Source organism: Lontra canadensis, unplaced genomic scaffold, assembly GCF_010015895.1.
Source record: "Lontra canadensis isolate GAN:19392208 unplaced genomic scaffold, GSC_riverotter_1.0 scaffold8, whole genome shotgun sequence".
NCBI lineage: Eukaryota > Metazoa > Chordata > Mammalia > Carnivora > Mustelidae > Lontra > Lontra canadensis.
In genome coordinates this window covers 31,474,373-31,498,581 of record NW_022631002.1, presented here as the reverse complement: position 1 = coordinate 31,498,581, position 24,209 = coordinate 31,474,373, and the positions used below count along the sequence as shown (strand labels likewise).

Sequence of the window (24,209 nt, the reverse complement as noted above, 5' to 3'; positions counted from 1 at the left end):
ATTTCCATAGTCCAAGGATCAAAAAGAAGCCGTTTGCTTTGGCCGGAACAATGGCCGCCCAGCTGTACAACTGAGCCTAGCCATCAATAAGGCCAAGAATGCAGTTAGAAGGTGTGGTAATGCCGTATACGCAGATGATTATGGATTTAATAGCTGGAAAAGCAGAGCAGAAAATAGATCATTTTTAGTCATCGCTGCAAACTTGGAGCTGTATGCCATAAATACATGGTTAGTCCATCAAAATGACGAGCTGGGAGTATGAAAACCAGGAGATGCTCCGTTTTCAACTCACTGATCTCACTGCTCAGACGCAATCCTTTGATGGTTATATTTATGACTTCATCCCTCCAGATTTGCCTTATTCCAAATAATTCATCACCAATCTCACTGACCCAAATCCCATTTCTTACTAAACATCTTCAATCTCTCTCTCTCTCTTGAGCCTAAATGCAAGTGCAGTAAAAAATATTATGAATCCTTTAGGGTACTTTTCACCAATTAAAAGTGGCATATTTAATTTCTGAAAACCTTTGTAATCTGCAGTATAAAATCACATTTTATGGTAGCAGATAATTTAGAATCCATAAGCTAATTAAATGAAGTGAATGACAACTGTATTCTCTAGATATAGCAGGCACAGATAATGTACAAATTTAAGGGGCTGGAACCTTTCGAAGAAGAGGAAAACAAAAAACAATGGAAATATTTGAGTCACAAGTGTTGGTCCTTACACGTAAATCTGACTAATTACATTAACTGTATAATGGAATTAATTAGGGTATGTTTGCCTCTAAATCTGCACAGAGCTATGGAAATAAGACCTTCTGCTGCTGGGCACCATCTCACGATACTGAGCTATGTTGCTGACGTTCCTGGATCTGGGGGAGGGACGCAAGATCTCCAACCTTGCCCCATGTCTGGGGCGTGGGGGGGACAGGAACCGCATGAACCCCAGCTATTGATGGAAAGGGGTAAAGTTTAAACAATAGGTAGTGAAAATGTCCGAAAGCCTCAGGATCATATAAAGTTAAGTAAGATTTCGAAGAAACTTTAAGATCACCCAGCTCAGTGTTGAGAAGGATTCTGAGGCTGTGTTTAGGCTCAATGAGCAAAAACACAGCGATGAGCCAGAAATGTGTGGCATGGACTTGGGAGCAATAGGAAATAGATGCCAAACCTGACCAAGGTCAGTTCCTTCATTTAAGAAATAAGGAGTAGGGGCGGAGGGTGAGTGGGGGCTGCAGTTGGTTAAGCTCCTGACTCATGGTTCTGGCTGAGGTTGCGCTCAGTGCAGAGCCCGCTTGTCCCACTCCCTCCCTCTCCTGCTGTCCCACCCCCTGCTTATGTGCTGTGTGTTCTCTCTTGCTCTGTCTCTCTCAAATAAAATGGGTAAAAATTTAAAAAAAGATTTTATTTATTCATTTGTCAGAGAGAGAAAGAGAGAGAGAGAGAGCAGAAGCAGGGAGAGCTGCAGTCAGCAGAGGGAGAAGCAGACTCCCCACTGAGCAGGAAGCCTGACGTGGGATTCGATCCCAGGACCCTGGGATCATGACCTGAGCCAAAGGCAGGTGCTTAACTGACTGAGCCAACCAGGGGTCCCGAAATAAATAAAACTTTAAAAAGAAGAAGAAGAAGAAAGAAGAAAGAAAGAAAGAAAGAAAGAAAGAAAGAAAGAAAGAAAAGAAGAAGAAGAAAAAGGAGGAGGAGGAAAGAGAAGAAGAAGGAGAAGGAGAAAAGAAATGAAAAGTCAGGGGGAGCTGGGTGGCTCAGTTAGTGGAGAATGCCACTTTTGATCTCAGGGTTGTGAATTCAAGCCCCTCACGGGGCATGGAAGTTACTTTAAGAAAATAAGGAGTCAAACCCCAAAAGGGGAGGGCCAAAGGTGCCTAAAGTGAGAAGGTGTTTAGTGATCAGAACCAGGAAGAGATTAGAAGAAGCTGAGCTTTTCTTACAAAGTGCCCCTGAGAGTTCCCCAGCACTCTGCAGCAATTCTGACCATTCTAAAAGGCAAAAAGGGACAACGCAGTTCTGTTTTGCGTAAAATACTAGCAGGGAAGAAGTATATCCTCACAGGTCCGGAGCTTCTCTAGGCCAAAGCCAGCCTTCTTTAGGCCATAAATGAAGCTCCGCTGACTTCATCAATCAGAGAGATTGTTTCGGTGTTGAACACCCAGACATACAGAGGAAAAAATCCTACTGTTAGGATATCTAAGGTAGGACTGAATATCTCACGCACAATAGAAAAAGATCTGAAGGTCAGAGTGAATGGGCTGATAAAGCTATGAGGAAAACCCTCATAAATTAGATCAACTAGAAGCATGACTTCACTTATTTCCTGAGTCCCCAGTTTAATGAAAAAAAATCTGTGATAGGAGGAATGGAGGCTTTCTCTTTTCATGTATGAAGCCCAGGCATAGTACCTAGCACAGAACAGGTGGGCTCTAGGCCCTGTGTGATATTGAGTGTCTCCTGCTTAGACTCAAGAAGTCAACTACTAGCAGGCAGCTGCATGGCAAATGTGTTAGTGAGAACTCTCCCAATAGTAAATGACAGAAATCCAACTGACATTAACTTAAGGGGGAAAAAAAGGTGATGTGGTTCAAGCAACTGAAATGTTCCAGGATAGAGATCATTTCAGGCACGGCTGGATCCAGGAAGTCAAAAGTTGGTCATTGGATCTTAGATTTGTCCTCCGTGTTTTGGTTCTTCTTTCCTCTTATGGGCTCCATTTTAGGGCAGATTCCCCATGGAGCAGTGCCAAGCAGCTGTGGGCTTATATCCTTCCAGCTTCAAGTCTATCAGAGAGAAAAAGAGACTCTGCTAGTAGAAGTCCAGGTCTGAGTCTCACCAGGACTTGGGTCACATGCCCAGCCCGGAAGCACTCACCATGGACAGGGGCAGTGAAGCGCTCTGACTGGTCCTGATGGATCTCCCATCAGTTCCCGTATATTCTTACCAAGATGTACTAAGTCACTGGCAAGTTTTAAGTAGTATACATTGTTCAAGGTACTTTGGGGTTGCGGGGTTGGGGGAAGCTAACTGCCTTCAAACCACATGGACAGAGCTACATTCCTTTCCATGGGACAACGGTCCCCAAAGGAAATTCAGGATTTTGCAACTCCAAATGACAGGTGTTGCCAGTGGGGCTAGCGATAAGGGAGAACTCGGGAACTTCCTGTGTAGCCCTCAAAGGTGGTTAGAAGATTAACCCCCAGGAAAAAGGGGTGGGGGTCTGTGAAACCCACACTAACTCAGTGGTCAATGAATGCTTCCCCGTTGAGGGAAAAGAAAGCGGGGTCCTGACCAGGTTAATGTCCCCTGATAAATAGAAGGGAGAGAGACAGCAGTAAAACTGTGAGCTGGTGTAGTGGGCCGAATGGTGGCCTTTTTAGACACTGAGTCCCAACCCTGTCACCTGTGCATGTTGTCTTCAATGGGAACCTTTGTGTAGATGTGATCTTGAGATGAGGAGGTTGTCCTTGGTTATCTCGGTAGGCTCCGAATGACATCACAAGTGACCTTTTAAGAGAGAGGCAAGGGGAGATACGACACAGACAGAAGAGGAAGCAAAGGGACCCTGGAGGCAGACGTCAGTTGGAGTGATGTGGCCGCAAGTCAAGGAATGCCGGCAGCCCCTGGAATCTGGAAGAGGCAAGAGACAGTTTCTCTCTTAATGCCTCTGGGGGGATTGTAGCCGACACCTTGATTTTGTCTGGTGACTCAGACTTCTGACCCTCCAAACTGCAAGAGAATAAGTTTCTTTTGCTCTAAGCCAGCAAGTTTGCAACAATTTAACAGCCCCAGGAAGCAAAGAGGGACAGCGTGAGGGAAGCATTATCTTATGGCAGGATGGTTAGGCTGGGACAGAAGGGGTCGTCAAAGGATCGCCCGGGGAGGGGACTATAGACACAGCCAGGCCGGGGAGTGTGGCCACACTTGTCAGGAAAGCAAGTTTCACCAACACTGAAAGAGTCCCTTGAACAGATTAAGTCATTTTTCTGTCCCCAGTGGTGGTCAGAGCCCGGGACTTGTGTAAAGACGGATACTGTGTGTCCTATGCGGCCTGTTCCTACACGTGGAATAATGAGAGTGCTTATTAACTGGGGAGCTGGGCCAAAGAGGCAACGCACAGTCTTCTGCTTTCAGGAAGGCTACCGGAGCGGGGAGCCTCCCTTTGGCTGGGTGCACTGGGCTGCCCTCTGGCTAGGCTGGCCAGGGAGGCTTAGTGATCTTTCCCTGTCCTGTGGCAGCCTTCAAAGGACACGTCCTTGACACCCAGTGTCCAGAAGGTCCCCTTCATTCCAGTTTCCTCCTCTCCCCAAGAGGAGAAGTATTTTTAATCCTCCTGATGGGTTTAACTCTCTTAATGAGTTGCCTTTTTCCCCACGTTTTGTGGGGGAGAGAGAGATTTCACAAACAAGCAGAATTATATAAGTGAAAGCAGCTAATGGTTACTGGGCATTCACACCGGGCTAAGTGTTTCATAGCTGTTGAATCCTCCTTCCAAAGCTGTGAGCTTAACCCCATTTGGCAGATGCAGAAACTGAGGTTCAGATAGGGTTAGCTTCTCATCTAAAGCCACACACCTAGTACGCAGTGGCCGGGCTTTCAGCTGGGGGAATCCGGGGTGGGGCTTGCTGGAAGGATCTGACCTCTAAACCCATGATCCCTAGGCCCCAAGCCACAGTGGGAGGCAGGACAGCCCAGTGGTCCAGCCCAAGATGGCGGCTCTCACATCTCTCTAGTCCTTCCGGGGGTGGAGGTGGCGGGGGGGCTGCTCACACCCAGAGATATTCCAGAGGCTGCTTTTGGTCTGCGTCTCATTCTTCATGCTGCTACTTCTGAGCCGTGTTACTGATGAGAAAACAGCTTAGTAAAATCAATGGTTTTAAATTATACCTTTATGTACCAAGGATACAAAACAAGCTACAAAACAGAAATACTTTCCCGTGACAAAAAAATCAATCTTGCTGATGCTACTGTTTCTTGAGCTTGCCTCCCCGCCCCCCATCCCCATCCCCACCCCCGCCGCCATTTACCCTCTTACTTAAGACTTTCTCTGCTCTTCCATCTGCCGGCTTTGTGTAGACTTTCTTCAGGTTTCTTGCTCGGGAGACTCGTTTTATCTAAAAGGTCAATTCTTTCAGCGGGGCACCAAGCAGAATTGAATATAATTATCCCAATCTCTACCGTGTAGAATTCATGCTTGAATTCATTCAAAAAATAGCATGCAGTATAATTAACTCAGAGTCCAACCAAATCTATTGAGAAAGCCTCAGGTATCATACAGTTCCACTTACAATAGAACATTTTCATTTAAGGACATTGTACGTATTAACCCAAGTCAGCATCCAATTACTCTGAATAAGTGAATTCTCTGTTCCAGGAATGTAATTTGAAAATGTTGTCATGCAATCCGAGGCAAAAGGTCCTTTTTCATTAATCTAACTCTCATTAAAGTGGAAGCCTGCAGGTTATTTCAAATCCATTAGTTTTAAATACAGGTGATTACAATTCTATTGCACGTAAGACAACAAAAGTGTCTATCAAGAAATATTGGGACGTTTTGAGGGATGGGACTGGTCTGGGGTTTTGCTGTCAAGGCTGAGGATGAGATTTGCCAGATGATGGAATGGGAGACTGTTTTTTTGAACCCCCCAGGGCATAGGCAATCAACTGCATAAACCCAGAGGGTGAATCCACTCGCTGGAGAGAGCTTGTGTTTGTCCCGTTCTCCCAGAATCCTCTGCTATGTCTATTTCCAATCCACTTAGCTTTGGAAGCTTGGTGAAATGAGCACTCACCAGTTTTAATTCTTTAAGGGCCTGGCAATCTTTGGACACGTGACATCATCTGCCTAGATTCTCCTCCCCTATGTCTACATGCAACCTACTCATCTTTCAAGTCTCTGACTCAAGGCCCCCTCTCCCAGGCAGCCTCCCCTGGCTACCCTGACCGGAAGTGATAGGCTTCTGTCCTGAAACCCTTCAACCCTGAGCACCTGATTCCTTTGGTGTTTGCCACCAGCTCCCCCAGCATTTTAGTTATCTTTTCCACTTTGATTAAATTCAATAAATATTTCTTGAGTATCTAGTGAAGGTCAGGCACTGGACGGGTTCCTAGAAATTCAACAATGAAAGGGTCACAAGAAACTTCATGCCTTCACGAAACTCATGTTCTAGTGGGTGGGGTGAGGGAGAGACAAGGAACCAGGCCATTAGCGTAAGTGCCCATGACTGCTATCTGTGAGGCAGAAACTCCCAACTTGAACTTCATATCATGTCTATACCTGAAACCCTCGACTCATTTCCCATTAGATATGGAACACAGTCTGCACCTCTGACAAGACCTCGAGGGTTCCATAATGAACTGGGCCTCTGTCCCCCTCCCACCTTCCTATCTTTACTTTTCCCTCTTTCCCCACACTGGTTTCTCTGAACTCTTTAAACATTCTAAATTCTCTCTGATGCCTCAGTGTCTTTGTGCCTGCTATGCTCAATGCCTCTCTCTCCAAACTCTTCAAACTAACTTTTCCTCCTTACGCTTTAGTTCTCAGCTCAAAGGCCTCTGCCTTATGGAAAAGTCTTCTTAACTATACTTTCAAAAGTAACCTTCAAATCTGAGATATTCCCAGTTTATTTCTTTCAAAACCCTTTAGTCACCTGAAATATTAAGTATTTATTCATTTATGTGATGTCTCCATCCCTCCCTAGAGTCTACATTATAGGAAGTCAAGGACATGGTCAACTTTAATTATCATGAAATCTAGCACACCTAGCCCCAAGCCTGGCATAGAGCAAGGACTCACTAACAGTTGTTCCATACAAGAAAAAACAATGAATAAATGACTCAGGAGTTCTTGAAGCTGAGACTCTAGGAATTGCCAGGCAAAAGATAGGAAACAAAAATGATGTCTTATTTTCAGTTTGGATCATGGCATTGGGTGGGATTCTTCATTTATGGCTCTCCATAATGACACCTTCTATATCCAAGATGACAAAATATGTCTGTTGTCTGATTTACCTCATTTTTCAGGGGCTAGGTGAACCCAAAGGATGAGCAGGGAAATATCAGAATTTGATTGAGACTGAGCCTGACAAAAGAGGTCCATGAGGCTTGCTTCTCTCCTGGCTGAACACAGCCTCACCACAGAACACAAGATGGCATCCCCACATCCAACCCTTCTTAACTTCCTTTGGTGTCTACAGCTTCCCCACCTGTTTGCTGGATGCAGAGCTCAGGGCCAGGTGACTGGAGAATTGAAAAATATTAGTCACCATCTCAACTTTGGAGAGAATTATACTCGCTTTAAGGAAAATAAATCTTTCGCAGAATGATGAACCCTTTCCGTGTGTTGAAGTTCATTTATGTCCATTACCCCTGTTACTATATCACTGAAACCTTCCAAAGTCAAAACACATGGACAGCAGCATTATGTGGACTTCAGGGCAGGGAATGAGTGACTTCCTAAAAGTCACATATCTGGAAATACACCAAACGCACACCTGAATCCAGATGTTGATGACCATGTAATAACTTTGCCAGGCTTGGCTGCCCCCAGGAAACTACTGTGTGAGTCAGAAGGAACTCCTTCAGAATCCTCTGGGACACGCAAGGTCAGATAGAGGTGCGTTAGTCTGGAAGACTGAGCATCATGGAAGTGGCCTGGGGATCCCCTTGACCGTTACCCTTGGAGAAAGTCATTCAGCAGAAAGACTTTCCCACCATTTCAAACTTTTTATCCCAGCCAGTTTGCACTTCCCTGCCCACCTCAAGGACTGCCAGTGTCCTGAGGCGTTCCTCAAATATTCTTCTCCATCTTACTCCTGCCGACAGTGAGCCCAAACAATCCTGCTATGGATTAGATACCATCTTGTGTGCTAACCGTTGCACACGTTGTCCTATCTTCCCCATGACAGTGAAAACAACCTGGGCAGGAACAATGCCTAATAATACTAATTACAAGACAATAATCCCTTTTACGTGGCCATCCTTTCAAGTTTACAAACCATGTTGAAATTCTCGCCAAATCCTTGCTGGACTCAGGCACGGATGGTGGGAGGGGTGTTGTGATTATTCACGTGTGACAGATGAGGAAACAGGTCTGCGAGACACGTGACCTGTTTGAGATGGCACCAGCCACCCAGGCGGATGAATGGTGGGAGACTCAAAGCCAACTCTTCTAATTCCTAGACTCCTCCACCACAGAACCTGGTATTATCTATCTTTGGCTAAAATCTTAGAACTTCAACTATCCCTTTCTTCTCTGGACAAGGTGTTTCATCTTCTGACCTTGACCGCTGAGCTTCTCGAGCTCTCCAGGCAAGCTGGGTAACAGGAACAGAAGAGCAATATTGTCAGAGGAAAGATGGCGTTGATTGAAAAAGCAATATGTGAATAAGGGGAAACACCAGGCAGCTGTTTCCATGGGGTTCCACCAGCTGCACCTGTCAAGAATTGATGGGCATCAAAGACATCTGTGAGCATCAACCCCGAATATTCCAGTTGTCATGCACAACCAAGAGCTTGAGCTTGGTTGACTTGAACCTTTAGACCTTGGTTGGCTTGATTGGAGTTTGGGTGACTGGGCCACCCCAAGGGCAGAAACTTCACAAGGAAGGATTTATCTGTGGATCACAAGGGGGCTGAACTACTTCTGGTCCTTTCCCACGTCATCCTCCCTCAGCAAAGAGAGTAGACTAGCAACCTAAGAGAATCCTGCCAGACCTCTACCAAGGAAAGGAGTCTAGAGCACTCGGAGCGGAAACGAGAATGCAGTGAGGAAAAGTCACCAGAGACAAGCTCCAAAGATATTTTTGTAACATTGACCCTTAGGGTTCCCAGTCGGGTGCCCAAGATGTTCATGGCGGACAACATCCACAAAGACCAAAGACCTGAATGATTGTCCATGAGTGACGTACGACCTTAGGTGAACCAGGCAGAGGTGACATTCCCTGGGAGATGTGGTCACCTCTTCTCACCCACCCTGTCAAGAGCCCGGCATGCAAATGAGTGGTGACTGTGTGTGCATAGACTTGACTAGCTCTCCTTTGTGATCAGTATTAGCAAATGTTGGCATTTTACCTCTTAAAGCTTAAAAACAAACCAAACTCACTTGCTCACACCTCCTACTGATCGCCGCATAAAAATATGTCATGATCCTGGGCTGCCAAAATTTTTTTATCCATCCATTTCCTCGCTCCTCCCCCTGCTGCCCCAGTTCTCCTAGCACTTCAGAGGCAACCAGGAGAAAAGGACAGAGGACAAAAAGCCACCCATTTACACTCCTTAAAATCACACGTGCGTGAATGCGCGTGCGCACACACATGGTAATGATGCTGCTCTCGCATTTTAAGCACTTTTTTGCATTCCAGACCCTGTGCTAAGTGTGCTTTTTGCATGATCTTATTTGATCCTCTGTTACTAAAATCAGCCCCTTCAAAATGAACCGAGCTCCGTGTCACATGTTAGAAAGTGGAAAGGTTTAAAAAATAAAAACCATGCTTATAGTTTTACCTCTCAGAACAATCCTCAGAACCCTTACCAACCCTCAAGGTTTTGCTTCTCTTTGTTCTTGCAAACAGGCCGGTGACTGCTTTTTTTTCTAAAGGGACATTTGAATTTCTTTTCAAATGCATATCTGACCCCACTTAGTGCGACTTCCTTTATTTTCCCAAAATGTATATTTGAATGTCTTTTCAAATGTAATAGCCTTTTGAAGTTTGTTTTCTTGGGAGTACCAGGCCTTCTTTTCTTAGGAATTCCACCACATTTTCTGGAAGCTGCTAAGTGGGGCGAGAGGTGGAAGATATCATATTTATGTATTGTCTATGTCTAAAATTACTTTTATTTATGAATAAACACCTGTATGATGGATTAAGAATTACGTGCTAGGTATCATGTACAAACACTTGCATTTATACATAAAGGAGGACCAATGAGATGGATATGTTGAGAACTGAGGTGGGGAAGTCCCCCAGCTCAACCCCGGGGGGTGGGGGCCGGGGGAGGGCCCCTTATTCCTCCCTGCTGATCCTGAGTAAATGTGAAAAGCCATACTTCAAGGCTGGTCTTTTTTTCCCACAATATCTCATGACATTTTTTGAGAAATGTACTGTAATTATCCCGGTTCACAACTAGGATTCGAGAGATGAAACAAGTCACACCATGTCATGTGGCCAGGAAATGGTAAAGCCGAGGTTACCCCTAAGTCCAATCCTTTCTGAATTTCCCACGAGATGTTGATTTTTAAAAAGGTTTTTTTGGGGTTGCGGGTCTGGATTTGGTCACGCAGTGACTAGGATACATGTTTGGGGCTCAATCACATCGTAGGTGGCTGTTCGCCCTCAGGGCATCCCTCACCCATCCTCTGCTCTGGCTCTGCTCTGGATTGTGGGAGGACTCACCCCTGCACGATGCACCCCAGATTTCCATAGGCATTGGTTTCCAACTGAGTTCAGCCAATGGAGGTGCCCTGGATGCCTTCAGAGCCTACCCGACAGCTTCTCCCTTGGATTCCAGCAATCTGTACCCTCTCTTTGACAACTGTCTCTTACTCCTGGGAGTGGGCAGTGGGTTCCTGCCATCTGTAATCTCAGATTGGCCCACTACCTCTTTGGGCTTCTTACCTCTTCTTGTCAACCATGTCACCATACCCCTATATTAAATACCTTCTGTTCATAACACTTAGACTAACTAGACTCTGCCTTTCTGGTCTGAACAGGACAATGCAGAGATGAATACACACACCTGAGATCATTTGAGACAAACATAAGAGACGTCACAGCTAAAATGGTATGGAGCCTCCCATGTTTGTTGGGTGGTTTGGCGGTTGGTTGCCTGCTCGTGACTGTGGTTGGTTGTTGACTGCATTTCTCATATTCCCAAGGAGGACTTCACCAAGAGTGAATGCAGGCAGGGAGAGAGAAAACACTCCACCTATAGGCAGATATAAAGATAAAATATTTCAGTGTATTTCAGCACACACCGTTTTCTAGTTCCTTGAAGGGTAAGAATGCCCTCCTGGACTCTGTGTCCAACTCATGACTTCTTTAATTAACTACAAAGCGTAGCAAAACTGGGCACAAGTCTGTTGACCACAGTCAGACAAACATAATAATTCTAAATCTGAATCTATGTGTCCATACCTGATTTTGCATCCCCTACCCTTGCTCTGTGTCTGTTCCTATTGAACTGAAAACAGGCCTGAATAAGGAGGATTTGCAAGGCTCACTGGGAGGTCCAAGTTTCAGCTGGACACAGGACAATATCCATAGTCTTTCCCTAGGTACCCCCTGAAAACACAGCTTCTTCTTTTCCCACCAAGGAAGCCCCTGGGAGATGTCTCTGTCTGGTTACGGCATAAGTGAATTACAATAGCAAGTCTTAACCAGAGACCTTACACCGCTTGGTTTCCGCACAGTCTGTGTTGGGGCAAAAATCTCAATTCAGGACATGGTGTGTGTATTAGTCATTGTTCTCCAAAGAAACAGAACTTATTGGACATATACACAGAGATCAGTTACAAGGAATTGGTTCACACAATTATGGAGGCTTGGTGAGTCCAAAGTCTACAGAAACAGTGTCTCAGTTTGAGTCTAAGAGCTGCTGAAGGACCTGGAAAAGCTGATGTCCCAGTTCAAAAACCATCAGGCAGGAAGGTCTGCTAGTCCAGGTTGAAGGTCTTCAGGCAGAAGAATGCTCTCTTCCTGGGAGGAAGGTCAGCATTTTGTTCTATTCAGACCTTCCACTGATGGGATGAGGCCCACCCACATTATGCAGGGATGTCTGCTTTACTCAGTTTACCAAATTAAGTGTCAGTCTCATCCAAAAACATCTTCACAGAAACACTGAGAATAATGTTCGACCAAACACCTGGGCCAGTCAAGCTGACCCATGAAATTAACCATCCCAGTGGGTGAGAGGTTTTATAAAACATAAAAGTTGAATCACAAGGATGATTCCACTTATAGGAGGTACGTAGAGTAGTCAAATCCATAGAGAGAAAGCAGAATCTCTGTTAGCAGGGGTTGGAGGGAGACAGAATGGGGAGTTATTAATGGAGAGTTATTTAATGGGGACAGAGTTTCAAGTTGGGAAGAGGAAAAAGTTCTGGAGATGGACAGTGGTGACATCAGGGGGTTGCACAGCACTGTGAATGTCTTGAACATCACTGAACCGTAGGTCTCGAAAAGGGTGAAAATGATTGATTTTAGTCATATATATTTTAACGCACTTAAAGTTTTTAAGTAGAAAAAAAAACGAACAAGAAATTAGGTAATGGAGTGGTCAACGCATTAATTAATATTTCCATAATTTCTCAGTCAAAAAAATAAAGATTGTTTCCTTTACCTGGTGTTTCCTAATAAATCACACCAAATAGAGGGACTTCAAACAGTGACAACTTATTACTATGTTGTTGTTATTCTGGCTTGGGATCCCTCACCCAGAGGCAGTCAGGCGGTGGCTGAGGCTCGACCATCTCAGAGAGCTTCTCTCCTGTGCCTGGGGCCTGGCCTGCACCTCGTCCCTTCTGTCTCAGTCTAGCATTGAAGTACACCGAGGCAGGCCTCCTTGTAGGGCCAGGAAAATGGACTCTGTTTTTCAAAGGGGAGAGGGACAAAAATTGGTGGCCTTCTCGAAGCCACCCCAAGGTGACTGAGCAGTGACAGCAAGCAAGAACGTTTTGACCCACTTTTCATTCTGTGGCATCAGTTACAAGAAGATCTCCCTTAGGAAAGAGAGCTCCATGACCCAGAACATCACAATTTCCAGGTCCCAAAACCCTGAGACCGTCATGATTCCATGGCAATAGGCATGGGCCTTCTGGTCAACCAAATCCTTGACCCAACGGAGTTTCCAAGTACGCTACTGTGCACGTGGCCAACATTCAAAGGCTTGGCGATTCCGTGTGCTTAATGCTGCAAGTCTGCAGAAATTCATTTCAACCTTCTCAGATGACTCAGAAGCTGGCAGTGAGGAGGAGGGGGTCACCACCAGCAGCATCCATTATCATTTCGCTGGTCCGGCACCCCAGGGCTGGTTGACAGAATGCCAAAGAGATAAACCTCTTTTACTGTAATTCACACTCTGAAAAAAAGGGATTTACTAGGCAAATTAAGAGGGTGAAGAAACTTGCAGAGGGTGACATTCAGCCAACTCCAGACACCAAACTTTTCAAGCACTTTAGAAGCACAATTTACATACAATTACAGGAATGCTTCATTTATCCGCCCCTGTCAGGGGAAGAGAGTTGAACGGAGTGAATTTTTCAGATAATGCTTGCTTCCCTCTAGAGGCACCAAGCCCTTTTCACCAGGCTGGACAGAACTCTTGCCCAGACGGATTGCCGGGCCCCAGAAGCCCCCAAAAGAGCACATGGCAGATGGCTTCACCTTTCTCGGAGGAAGACGAGCTCTCAGACAGCGGTTATCCTGCAGGTCTCCGAAACAACAGTGGCCCAGATGACCCGCCCCTGCCGGGCAGCCTTCCTGCATTCAAAACACATCCATTGACCCCCTACTTCTGCAAGGGGGTGGTTTTCATGGCTTTCTTCCTGTTGTTCTTTCTAACTTCGGGGGACAAAGAATTGAGATCCTTTACTTCTAAGCAAGCGGCTCACTCTATCTCTGATCCCCTTACCGGCCCCTCACTTCCCCTTAGGCGTCCCTGCTCACCTGTTAGATAAACAATCATTCATGCCTCTGTCTTAGTAAAATGCGTAGTGCTGCTTTGTGTGTCGATGTTCTATATTCCTATAAATGGTATGGTGCTGTGGAGTTCTACTTCTCCCACCATACTCCATGCCTTTAAGAGGGACCTATCCTTGGGGCGCCTGGGTGGGTTAAAGCCTCTGCCTTAGGCTCGGGTCATGGTCCCAGGGTCCTGGGATCGGGTCCCGCATCGGCCTCTCTGCTCAGCAGGGAGCCTGCTTCCCCCACTCTCTCTCTCTGCCTGCCTCTCTGCCTACTTCTGATCTGTCAGGTAAATAAATAAATCTTTAAAAAAAAAAAAAAAAAGAGGGACCTATCCTTCTTCTGAACACTGTCTCGTGTTCTGCAGGCGGCCATGTTTTATCCATGGGACTGTCCTAGATGGACAACCAGGTCACCTCTACCTCCCAGCCACAGAACTGCACTGCAAAGAACATCGTTTCGCACCTACCCGAGAAGGACACCTTCTCTGACGGGGGCTGTGAGAGGCCAGGGCGGGGAACGACAAGATATTGAAGTCTGTCTGTACTCCGTTTCAGAAGTGCTAACAGAGTCTTCTCCAGAATGGCCATGTTGGTTTATATGCCCCTGGCATTTCCTGAGGGGTCCTGTGTGCCCACATCATCACCGATGTTTGGTATCATTCTTTCTTCTGCTTGATTGGAGGATAATTAACATACGTTGTTCTTTGGGTTTCAAGTGTGCAAAATAATCATTCTCCATTTCTATACATTCTTCCGTGCTCACTGAGGTGAGTGTGCTCTTAAAATCCCCTTTACCTATTCCATCCATCCCCCACCTATCTCTTGTTGGTTCTCTGTATTTGTCTACCTTTTTTATTTGTCTCTTTTCTTCTTTGTATGTTCATCTGTTCTGTTTCTTAAATTCCATACATGAGTGAAATCTTATGGTATTTGTCTTTCTCTGACTGACTTATTCCACTTAGCGTTATACCCACGAAGTCCATCCATGCTGTTGCAAATGGCAAGATCTCCTTCTTTTTTATGCTACATACCACCTCTTTGTCCATTCATCTATGGATGAACACTTGGGTTGCTTCCATATCTAGGCTCTTGTAAATAACGCAGCAATAAACATAGGTGTGCCTGTATCTTCTTGAGTTAGTGTTTTTGTTTGCTTTGGGTTAATACTCAGCAGTGAAATTACTAGATGGGGTAGTAATTTGATTTCCAATTTTTTGAGGAACCTCTGTGCTGTTTTCCAGAATGGCTGCACCAGCTGGCATTCCCACCAACAGTGCACGCAAGTTCCTCTTTCTCTGTATCTTCGCCAACTCTTATTGTTTCTTGTGTTGTTGATTTGAGCCATTCTGACCAGTAAGAGGAGACATCTTACTGTGGTTTTTCTTTGCATTTCCCTGCTGATGAGTGATGTTGAGCATCTTTTCATGTGTCCGTTGGCTATCTGGATGTCTTCTTTGGAAAAATGTCTACTTAATTTGTTTTAACCAATTGTGATAGGTACAGAATGTTACCTACATGCTTTACTTTTGATTTTGCTGATTATTAGAAGGTTGAACACCTCTCTGTAGGTGTGTCAGCCATCACCCCTTTACCTAGTCACTGTTTTCCCAGGCTGCCACCCCCTGCTGACTGTCTTTAGTGACTCTTAGGGAAATAAAATGCTTAATTTTGATGTAGTAAATAAATTCCTTCCTATTATTGTAGGTCCTTTTCTCTTCCCTAGTAATCTCAACTGTCACTTTAAATTTGTTTCCATATTTTTCCACTAGTCCCCCAAAACTGAATTCCATGTCTGAGTCTTACTCTGGTTTTCTCTCTGTTAGGCATACTCTCTTCCCATGGGCTCCACCAGTTCAATCCTTACCCAGACTTTTTTTTTTTTTTAAGAGATAGAGTGTGAACTGGGGTGGGGGGCAGAGGGAGAGAGAGAATCTTAAGCAGACTCCTAGCCCCCGTGTGGATCCCAATGTGGGGCTCAATCTCACAATCCCGACCTGAGTTGAAATCAAGAATTAGATGTTTAAATGACTGAGCCACCCAGGCAACCCCCCCACCCAGATTCTTTTCTTTTGTTCCAACTTTGCACATCACCTTGCTTGCATATCAATTCAGCATCCCATACCTCCTGAAGTTAGTCATTGTGATCTCCATCTCCCCTGTGAGATTAAAAGTCCCTTGAAGGTGGGGCTTGAACTCCACCTGCCTTGCCATTCCCAGGTGAGCTGCACAGTGACCGGCAGACAGCAAGGAATTGGTAAGTTCCTATTGAACATATTAAATAGATCTTTTTAAGAAAGTGTACAGCCTGAAAAATAAGCTAGTCTCCAGCCAGCATTTTCATGCCCCATTGAAATGTGCTGACACTTAAAGAAAAGTCCAATGTGAAGTCCAGCTAGAACCTTCTCCTTTGGAGTAGGTGAAGGCATGGAAGGAATTTGGAAAATCCAAGGCTGCAGACTTAACAGGTCTCTATAGGAAAGACAGATGTGAGAGGAGAACATGGGGAACAGAGAAAGTACTAGATCTTTCCATCAAGGGGTGAAGATGTCTGATCATCCTATTTCACAATGGTGTGCCTTCTGTCTTCTGGTTATTGATTATTGGGGGTGATCTGCCACAGATTTGTCCTTAAAGCTGTGGTGGTGATCTATGATTGCCTCTCCCAGTTCTGGGGGGTGACTGGGCTCAACTGGGCAGTTCTTGCTTGGGAGATGGGGTTGGACAACCATTACAGTTAGACTATGGCTCTAGCTGGAATCATCTGGAGGCCTTCTTCACTCACATGTCTGGTCCATGGGCTTGACCAACTGGGCCACTGGACCATCCCTTGAGGTGTTCTGTCCGTGAGGTCTTGCCATCTTGGTGGCTATCGGTAGCCAAACTTCTCACATGGCTGCACAGGGCTTTAAAGGCATGGGTCTGAGGAGTTGGAGAAAATGAGCAAGCAAAGCAGGAGGAAGCCATTCCACCTTGCTAACCTGGCCTCAGGAGTTATGTGGCAGTGTCTCCAGCATCTCTGTTCATTGGGGGCAAAGACCCACCCAGGTTCAGGGGGAGGAGAAATAGACCTCACATCTTGACAGAGACCAGAAAGATTTAGAAAAAACTTTGGAATTCTGAAATATTACTATGACCATTTTTGGAAAATACAATTGCCTCCGGCTTGTATCTTCAAACCCCAAAACCAGGCTGAAGGTATGACAGTGTCTCAGTTGCCCTGTCTGAACAATGAGCCAACTGGGGAGGCCAGTGGTTTTAAAATTTATTTATAGTAACTTTCATCTAACAAATCTTTTTCTGAAACTCAAAATAAAGAGCCAGTAAGGATGAAGTTTCTTTTCTTTTGTTCCAACTTTGCACATCACCTTGCTTGCATATCAAGGAGTAGATGTCTGCAAGTGGAGAGCTGGCTGGGGCTGGCTGCATGGGCTGTTTGTGCTTGTGGTGTTGCGATTAAGGAGCATTGATTGGTCTTGGCTTCTAGTGAAAGGAAATCATTCCTGCAGCCTCTGAGGTTCTGGTTGCTGATTGCCTGGGGGTTATTTGTTTATTTAAGTGAAGAAAGTAATGGGCAGTGGCGATGTTACCTTGGAATACAGATGCCACAAAACCCCCAACCATTATAGCTTCCTCTTTCTGCACTAAGGCTCTAAGCTGGCTTCAGCTTGGAACCTTCCCAGCTTTGACAATTGCACAGCCTCGGGGGAGAACCCTGGTCCCAGGAAGGACTGGGCTTTCTTCCTGGCTCCTCAGCTTGTGCCTACAGATCAAATAAACCCCCTTCTGCGGCCACTCCCATTACCCAGGCTGCGAGCTGATTGACTTAACCCATCAGAGATAGATTACCCTTGCAATAGGTGCTTGAGAGTAATGGTACCTGGGAGGGACAGGTAAGCAAAAAGGGAACAAACCCAGGCAATTTTCAGACATCGCCACTGCCCATTACTTTCTTCACTTAAATAAACAAATAACCCCCAGGCAATCAGCAACCAGAACCTCAGAGGCTGCAGGAATGATTTCCTTTCACTAGAAGCCAAGACCAATCAATGCTCCTTAATCGCAACACCACAAGCACAAACAGCCCATGCAGCCAGCCCCAGCCAGCTCTCCACTTGCAGACATCTACTCCACACAGAGTGGGGCTGAGACCCCTCTTTTCCATGTCCCGAAGTAGGGAAGGGCAATAATTAAAGGAGAAGACCAGCCCCATCACACGCAGCTGGGGCTCTCTGCTGGGTAAGGCAGTGGATATGGTCCAGTGTGCTGAGACTGAGGGAAAAATGAAGCATGAACGGGATCTTGGACGTTGGAGGTTCTGTGAGAAAACACAGGGATCATCTTCCATCACCAACTTCTAGAATCTACTCTGCATTCCTTGAACGTGTCTGGGGACGATTGCTAGCAGAACCCTTCCTTTTCCCAGAGCACAACCTTCCTTTTCCCAGTGAATGGAACCCAGTGGGACAGGAACCATGCTGACCCTTGAGCCAAATGAACAGGTAGTGAGCCATAGTGAGTGGTCAGAAACTACCTTCTTTCACTTGAGTTGTGCTCCCAATCCAGCACCTGTCCCCACAGGCCCATTCTGAAGTTTGTCTCAGGGAAGAGTCCATGGAACACACATTCCCATACCTACCTCAACCTTGACTTTTGCAGTGGTGTCATCTCTGATTATGAAATCAGTGAGCAGCTCAGTATCAATGTCAGCCTTCCCTCCCGGGGTAGCCAGGAAGAAATGCTCACAAATAATGTTGTCTTATCTGTTGCAACAAGAGAACAAGATTCAGTAAATGTCAAATTTCTACCATTTTTATATTACTGTCATGTATTTGGCCATGCCCTGCATTTTATTTATTTTTTCTTTATATTGAACTCACTTTTATAGGAAAACAAAAGAATATTTATTTTTAAGGAAAACTTTTTATCACTGCCCAAACTGGAAAACCAATACTGCACACCATAAATAGACTATGACTATAAAAATTAACACAATGGGAGTTCACGGCGGATTAAACACAAATGTCTTACTCGGCTCATTGCTAAAACCCTAATAAAATGACACTTAAGGGATCAAAAACAAAAAGGCATAAATCCACAGGACCAAAAAACAAAAAACCAGAAGAGTAGCTAGCAAATGACAGATGTCAACCAAATTTTGGAGACTAATGAAAGAATAGATTAATTGGGTCAGTGAGGAAGAAAGCAAAGAGGTAAGCTGTTCTGACCAAGAGTGCCTCTAAAAATCTCCTGGAAAGGTGGGAATTCAGGTAGGGCTACAGTCAGTAAAATGAATGGAAAGCCTGAATTAGAATCTATCAGAGCCCTAGATTCCCTCTCCCAACAACTTCCTGCTGGGAGACCCCAATTCCACCCCAGGGGAAGATGGACAGTTTATTATTTGTCAAGGTTGGTAATAAAATCAGTCCTTCCATCATTAAAGGACCTTTATGACACATATTCTAAAAGTTGAAAAGGCAGTTAACAACATACACAAATCCTTAGTGTTTTACTACCTGGAGGACACACTCTTCTTAGGCACCTGGCCTGCTTGTGCTAAAATGGTAAGGCCCGAGGGGGACCCTGTGGACTCTGCAGCTTCTGTTATAATTAGATAAGAAAAGGTATTACATCCACAACATAGAAACAGAAGTATAAGAAGGAAGATTCAGGGAAAGTTTAAAGAAAAACCAGTTAGAGGAGAACAAATAAAGGATAAGAAAAAAAGTGAATCATTTCAGGTCTGCCATTTAGATAATAGACATTCCAAAGGACAAAAAAAACCCCAAAACAAGCAAACAAACAAACAAACAAACAAACAAACAGAAAAGCCAAAGAAAAGCAAAAACAAACAAACAAACAAAAATCCCAGAGGATACAGAGGGGAGGAAATTATCAAAGAAATAATACAAGAAAATCTCCCAGAAACTAAAGATTTTGGCTTCCTACACTCCCTCCCTCCTTCTCTCCCTCCCTCCCTCCCTCTTTCCTTCCTTCCTTCCTTCTTTCTTTTTCGAAAGATTTTTTAATTTACTTTTTAAAGAGAGAGAGTACAAGTGGGGGCAGGGGCTCAGGGAGACAATCTCGAGAAGACTCCATGCTGAGCAAGGAGCCCATTGAGGGGCTGCTCAACCAACTGAGACACCCAGGTGCCCCAAGACTTTGGTTTTCTGGTTGAATGGCTCCACTGTGAACCCCTCAGAAGGAATGGACAAATAACCTCACCAAAAGATATCATCATGAAATTTCAGAGCAGCAGAAATAGAAGGGCCTAAAATCTTCCAGAGAGAAAATTTAAAAAGAAAATAACAACATAACCAGGTATATAAAAATGTAAGAATGAGTGAGGCGGTAGTCTTTCTCAGCAACCCTAGAAGCCCAGGAATAGTAGTACCTTTACAATTCTGAAGGAAAATTACTCCAACCCTTAAATTTTATACACAGCCAAACTATCAATCCAAAAGGGAAGGGAAATAATAGACATTTTTTTCAAAGGTACTTAATGGTGTCCAAAATTTGCACCCTTTCTCAGGAAAGTATCAGGGATGTGCTCCACCAAAACAAGGGGGTAAATCAAGAAAGATGAAGACATGATACCCAGGGCACAGGAGCTTATGCTTAGAACAACAGCAAAGGAAGCCCTGGTGACAGCTGTGCTGTAGGCCTGGGAAGCCACAGGATCAGATGGGGCAGGAGGGTGGATGGCTCCAGGAGGGATGTCTCCAGGAATAAATGGAACTGACAGATTAACTGACAGGTGTGGCCGGGTGTAAAATTGGATTGAAGGCCTTTGTACAGAGCTACTGGAGGGTGTGGGAAGAGTCACCCAGACATTCAAAGAGCACCAAGCCAACGGAGGCAAAGGCCAGGAGAGAATGACATCCTAAGACACTACCCAACTAAGCTTGTGAATAATATTTACCCATTCATCATCATGAAAACACTAAATCTGGATTTAATTAAAGAAAAAAAAAATACTACAAACCCATGGCAGGAAGTTTGAAGGAGGAGAGAATCAGTCTAAGTAAGAAGTGGTCTAAGAGACAGCTCATTGTTTATATGTGGAAATTAATAATATCTACCCGATGTGTGAGAAAAATCAGGAGACAGTAGCATACACATGTCATCTAAAATTACAGAGAGAAAAAAAAAACCCAGAAGAAATTTCCGTAAGAATCAATAGTGTTTGTTTCAGGGAATTTGAATTTGGGGGCTAGGGGTAGGGGTGGACCAAGGGCCTTGCTGTTTATTATAAGCCTGATACTCTTCAGTTATGGATTAAGTAGTGTTGCTGTATAATTTTGACCCAACTTTTTAAAAGAATCAAAAACTAACACAACTAAAAAAAAACACCCTGTTTACATTTTTGCTAGCTATCATTGCCAGTTGAAAAGCTCTGCATCCCAAGGCCCATGGTTTATTTTAAAAAGGAGATTGGGAAAAATCTGAGAGGAGACAGAGACAAGCTAGTACCTGTTAGAGATTCCTCCAACGCAGGTAATCAGAAAGATAGAAAGAGGCCAAACAGGAGCTCCTAAAACCTGACCCACACAACCTGTTGCCCAGACCAACCCAAGTTCATTGTTAACACAGCAAAGGAGATTAGGACTCTGGCAGAGTTCTGGTGGTGTCTCAGGGCATATTACACCAGGCCAGAATCAGCTGAGAAAACATGGTTTCAGGGGGGTGTCTCAGTTCAGGATTGGTGGAAACAGCAGGGAAAGGATTTTGAGAGGACAGAGTCAAAGGAATCTTAGGGCATAAAATGTCTGCTGGTGTGTTCCCTGGAGTGGATGGGTCTTCACAGAATTCAGACACTTGGCCTGAGCAGGACTGTCTTGGAACGTGGTCAGGCTCACAAAGACCTGAATGTGGTCAGGCTCACGTGAGTAGTGAAGGCAGGTTACCTTGGGCGGTGGGGGGGCCTGTTCTCAGTGTCAGGCTGAGTGTCAGTGCAGATGGATTGAGTTCTTAAAGAAAACAAGAAAGGAATAATTGACCGATATTAATGAATGTCACCTTTGTGGATCATCTGCACCCAATGTTCCTTGGCTCACATTTTGGGACAAAATGAGTATCATGATAAACAAAGTGTTATGATAAAAAATGCTACTTATACTCTTGGTGATTATTAGACTTCAAAACTTAAGGGCCTGAATCTTTGATGATCTTTCTCTTTCTTCAGTGATTTAGAAACAGTGAGAGAGAGAGAGAGAGAGAGGCCTAGTCTCGAGCCAGATCCCTTGGTCTCACAGCCTGGTTGCAGAATGACATGTTTGAGGCACTTGCTTTTGTACCTTTTTCAAGGTTCCAGAGTTCTTGGGATTTGAATATTTGAGGCATTTCATTTCAGTATATGTTCAAAAATATTAATATGGCATTATATTGTTATTTTATTTTATTATTATGTTATATATTATATCCTATTATTGTATTTCATATTATATCATTATTGTACTACATTATATTATACTATATTATATTATGTATTAAATCCACTAAAAGATTTTGAATAACACCCAATGGAAGGCAACGACCCACATTTACTGGCTGTGCTTACTACATCCTCAGATGTTTCCCAGTCACCTGTGCTGGCCTTGCACAGATGGGAGTAACTGTGCCCATGAGGGGTCCATCGAGAACTCCTGATTGGGGTGGTATGTGTCCAGATAGCCGTGGTTCCCAACTACCGCCTGCCTGCTCACGGATCCCATACCTGCTTTTGAAGGTCCCCCCTCTCCTGAGAAAGCGTGCTGCGTGATATTCTCTCCCCACATATAAAGGTCGTTTTCCAGTAAAAATAGGATCGAACCTGGTTATTTACTTTCAGAAACAAATGTGTGAGCAAACCTCTTCGCCCTGTGTCTGGGAAGCAAGGCCCTCTCCTTGCGGTGTCCTGGGAGCAGGCTCTCCCAAAGCCCAGGCCTGCCAGGGTGACTTCTCCCTTCCCTTTCCCATGTGTCCTGCACCTAGATAAAGGGATCGGTGTGGATGAGTTTTAGACCAGGTCTGAAGATCAGTGAGGCAGAAGACCCCCTCAAAGGCAACCCCCTCAAAGGCAGCCACCATTCCCTTGGCCTGAAAATCGCTTCTGCTCTCAGCAGCAACAATACCAGGCCCACAGGTTCAGGGGCAACCCTGAGCTGAAGTTTCTTTCAGATTCCAACTCCAGAGGCTGATGGGGGATATTTTAAAAGTTCAACCCACTCACAAAGGCCTTGGGGCGTGGGGTTGCCTGTGGCAAGTTCTCTGATGCCACCGGCTATTGCCTAGAAAAGCAAAAAAAAACAAAAGCAAAAACAAAAACAAACACATAAAACCTACCAAACAACAACAAAAACCACAAAGGGGGCAAATAAACAACAACAATTCTGCTCTATTTACTTTTTTAAAGGCTGGCTTTAAAGGCCAAGTCAGGTTGGGTTTTGACAGGTGGACTGGGGGCAGAACAGGAGCCACTGGCACTGGGCAGTGCTGCCAGACTTCCTCCTCAGGAAGGCCTGCAGGACAAGGTCCCAGTGCCTCACTTGCATCCCCCAGCCGCACCCCTCCCTGCCCATTCCACCCGCTAGACCCAGAACAAGACAGGAGATTTGTGACCGCTGATGTGTGGCCCGTCCGAATGAAGGGGGCTTTTCATTAACAAAGTAGCGGGCGGTGTCATCTTCCCCTGAGTCGGAATCATTCACTATTAGCACAATGTGTTATTATTGTATTTTTAATTGAAATGTAAATTCTGGGGACACTCTGACCCAATTTACTCCCAGGGAAAAAAGGGCAAAATTCTCATTTTCAAGGCTCTAGAAATGCAAGTTAGTGTTATTAATGATTAAGCTCTTTTTCCTTCCCCCCTGCTGTGGGGTGGGGGCCGGAGTGGGGCTTTCTTATCCGAGCACAATGGTAACGTTACCCAGTCCTCGGAGCACACTTGATCGGCAAGGTAGATCTGAGTGGGAAGCTCACATATTCCCCCCGCGGTCTGTCCTGGGGTTCACACCTGGTCCGGGAAGTGGCCAGAATGTATAGATGTGGTTTCAGGTTTTAAATGCCCATGATGATTGATGTGTGATTAAATGATTGATTTGGAGAGGAGATTCTTGTCTCCTCTATTTTAAAGAAACTTGCTTTGTATAAACAGAACTGCATGGAGACAGGATGATTTGGGTGGGGGGTTGATTCAGGCTTTGTCCACGAACATTGCAGTGCTCACACCCCACTAGTTGATAATTCTAGAACTGACACCAGAACACAAAGGGTGGTGAGCATTTGCAACCCGGACTCTCCTTGCACCGACAGGGGAGAGAATTCACTCTACCAACAAATTTTATGGAGTACCTACTAAGTGCCGACCACTAGGAGATTGATGGGAAAGCAAAGATGAATAATTTAGAGAAGTACTTCTGCCCTCCCTCTAAGTGTCAAGGACAGCTCAGAGGTCACCTTCATAAGAGAGGTATCCTACCACCTGTCTAAGACACTCTATGCACTCTCTTCCCCCAGCCCTTTAAATATTCTC

The 24,209-nt window shown here is 45.0% G+C and overlaps 2 long non-coding RNA genes across 2 annotated transcripts; both read right to left on the bottom strand.

Moving 5' to 3' along the window:
- Positions 1-2,531: 2,531 nt before the first annotated feature.
- Positions 2,532-4,613, bottom strand: LOC116865984. Its single transcript, XR_004382289.1, has 3 exons — positions 4,587-4,613; positions 3,416-3,519; positions 2,532-2,795 (listed from the first exon to the last, which is right to left on the bottom strand). It is a non-coding gene; the product is annotated as an uncharacterized LOC116865984 (long non-coding RNA).
- Positions 4,614-4,768: 155 nt separating this feature from the next.
- On the bottom strand, positions 4,769-21,253 carry LOC116865983. Its single transcript, XR_004382288.1, has 4 exons — positions 21,167-21,253; positions 18,333-18,456; positions 5,048-5,126; positions 4,769-4,854 (listed from the first exon to the last, which is right to left on the bottom strand). It is a non-coding gene; the product is annotated as an uncharacterized LOC116865983 (long non-coding RNA).
- Positions 21,254-24,209: the final 2,956 nt, after the last annotated feature.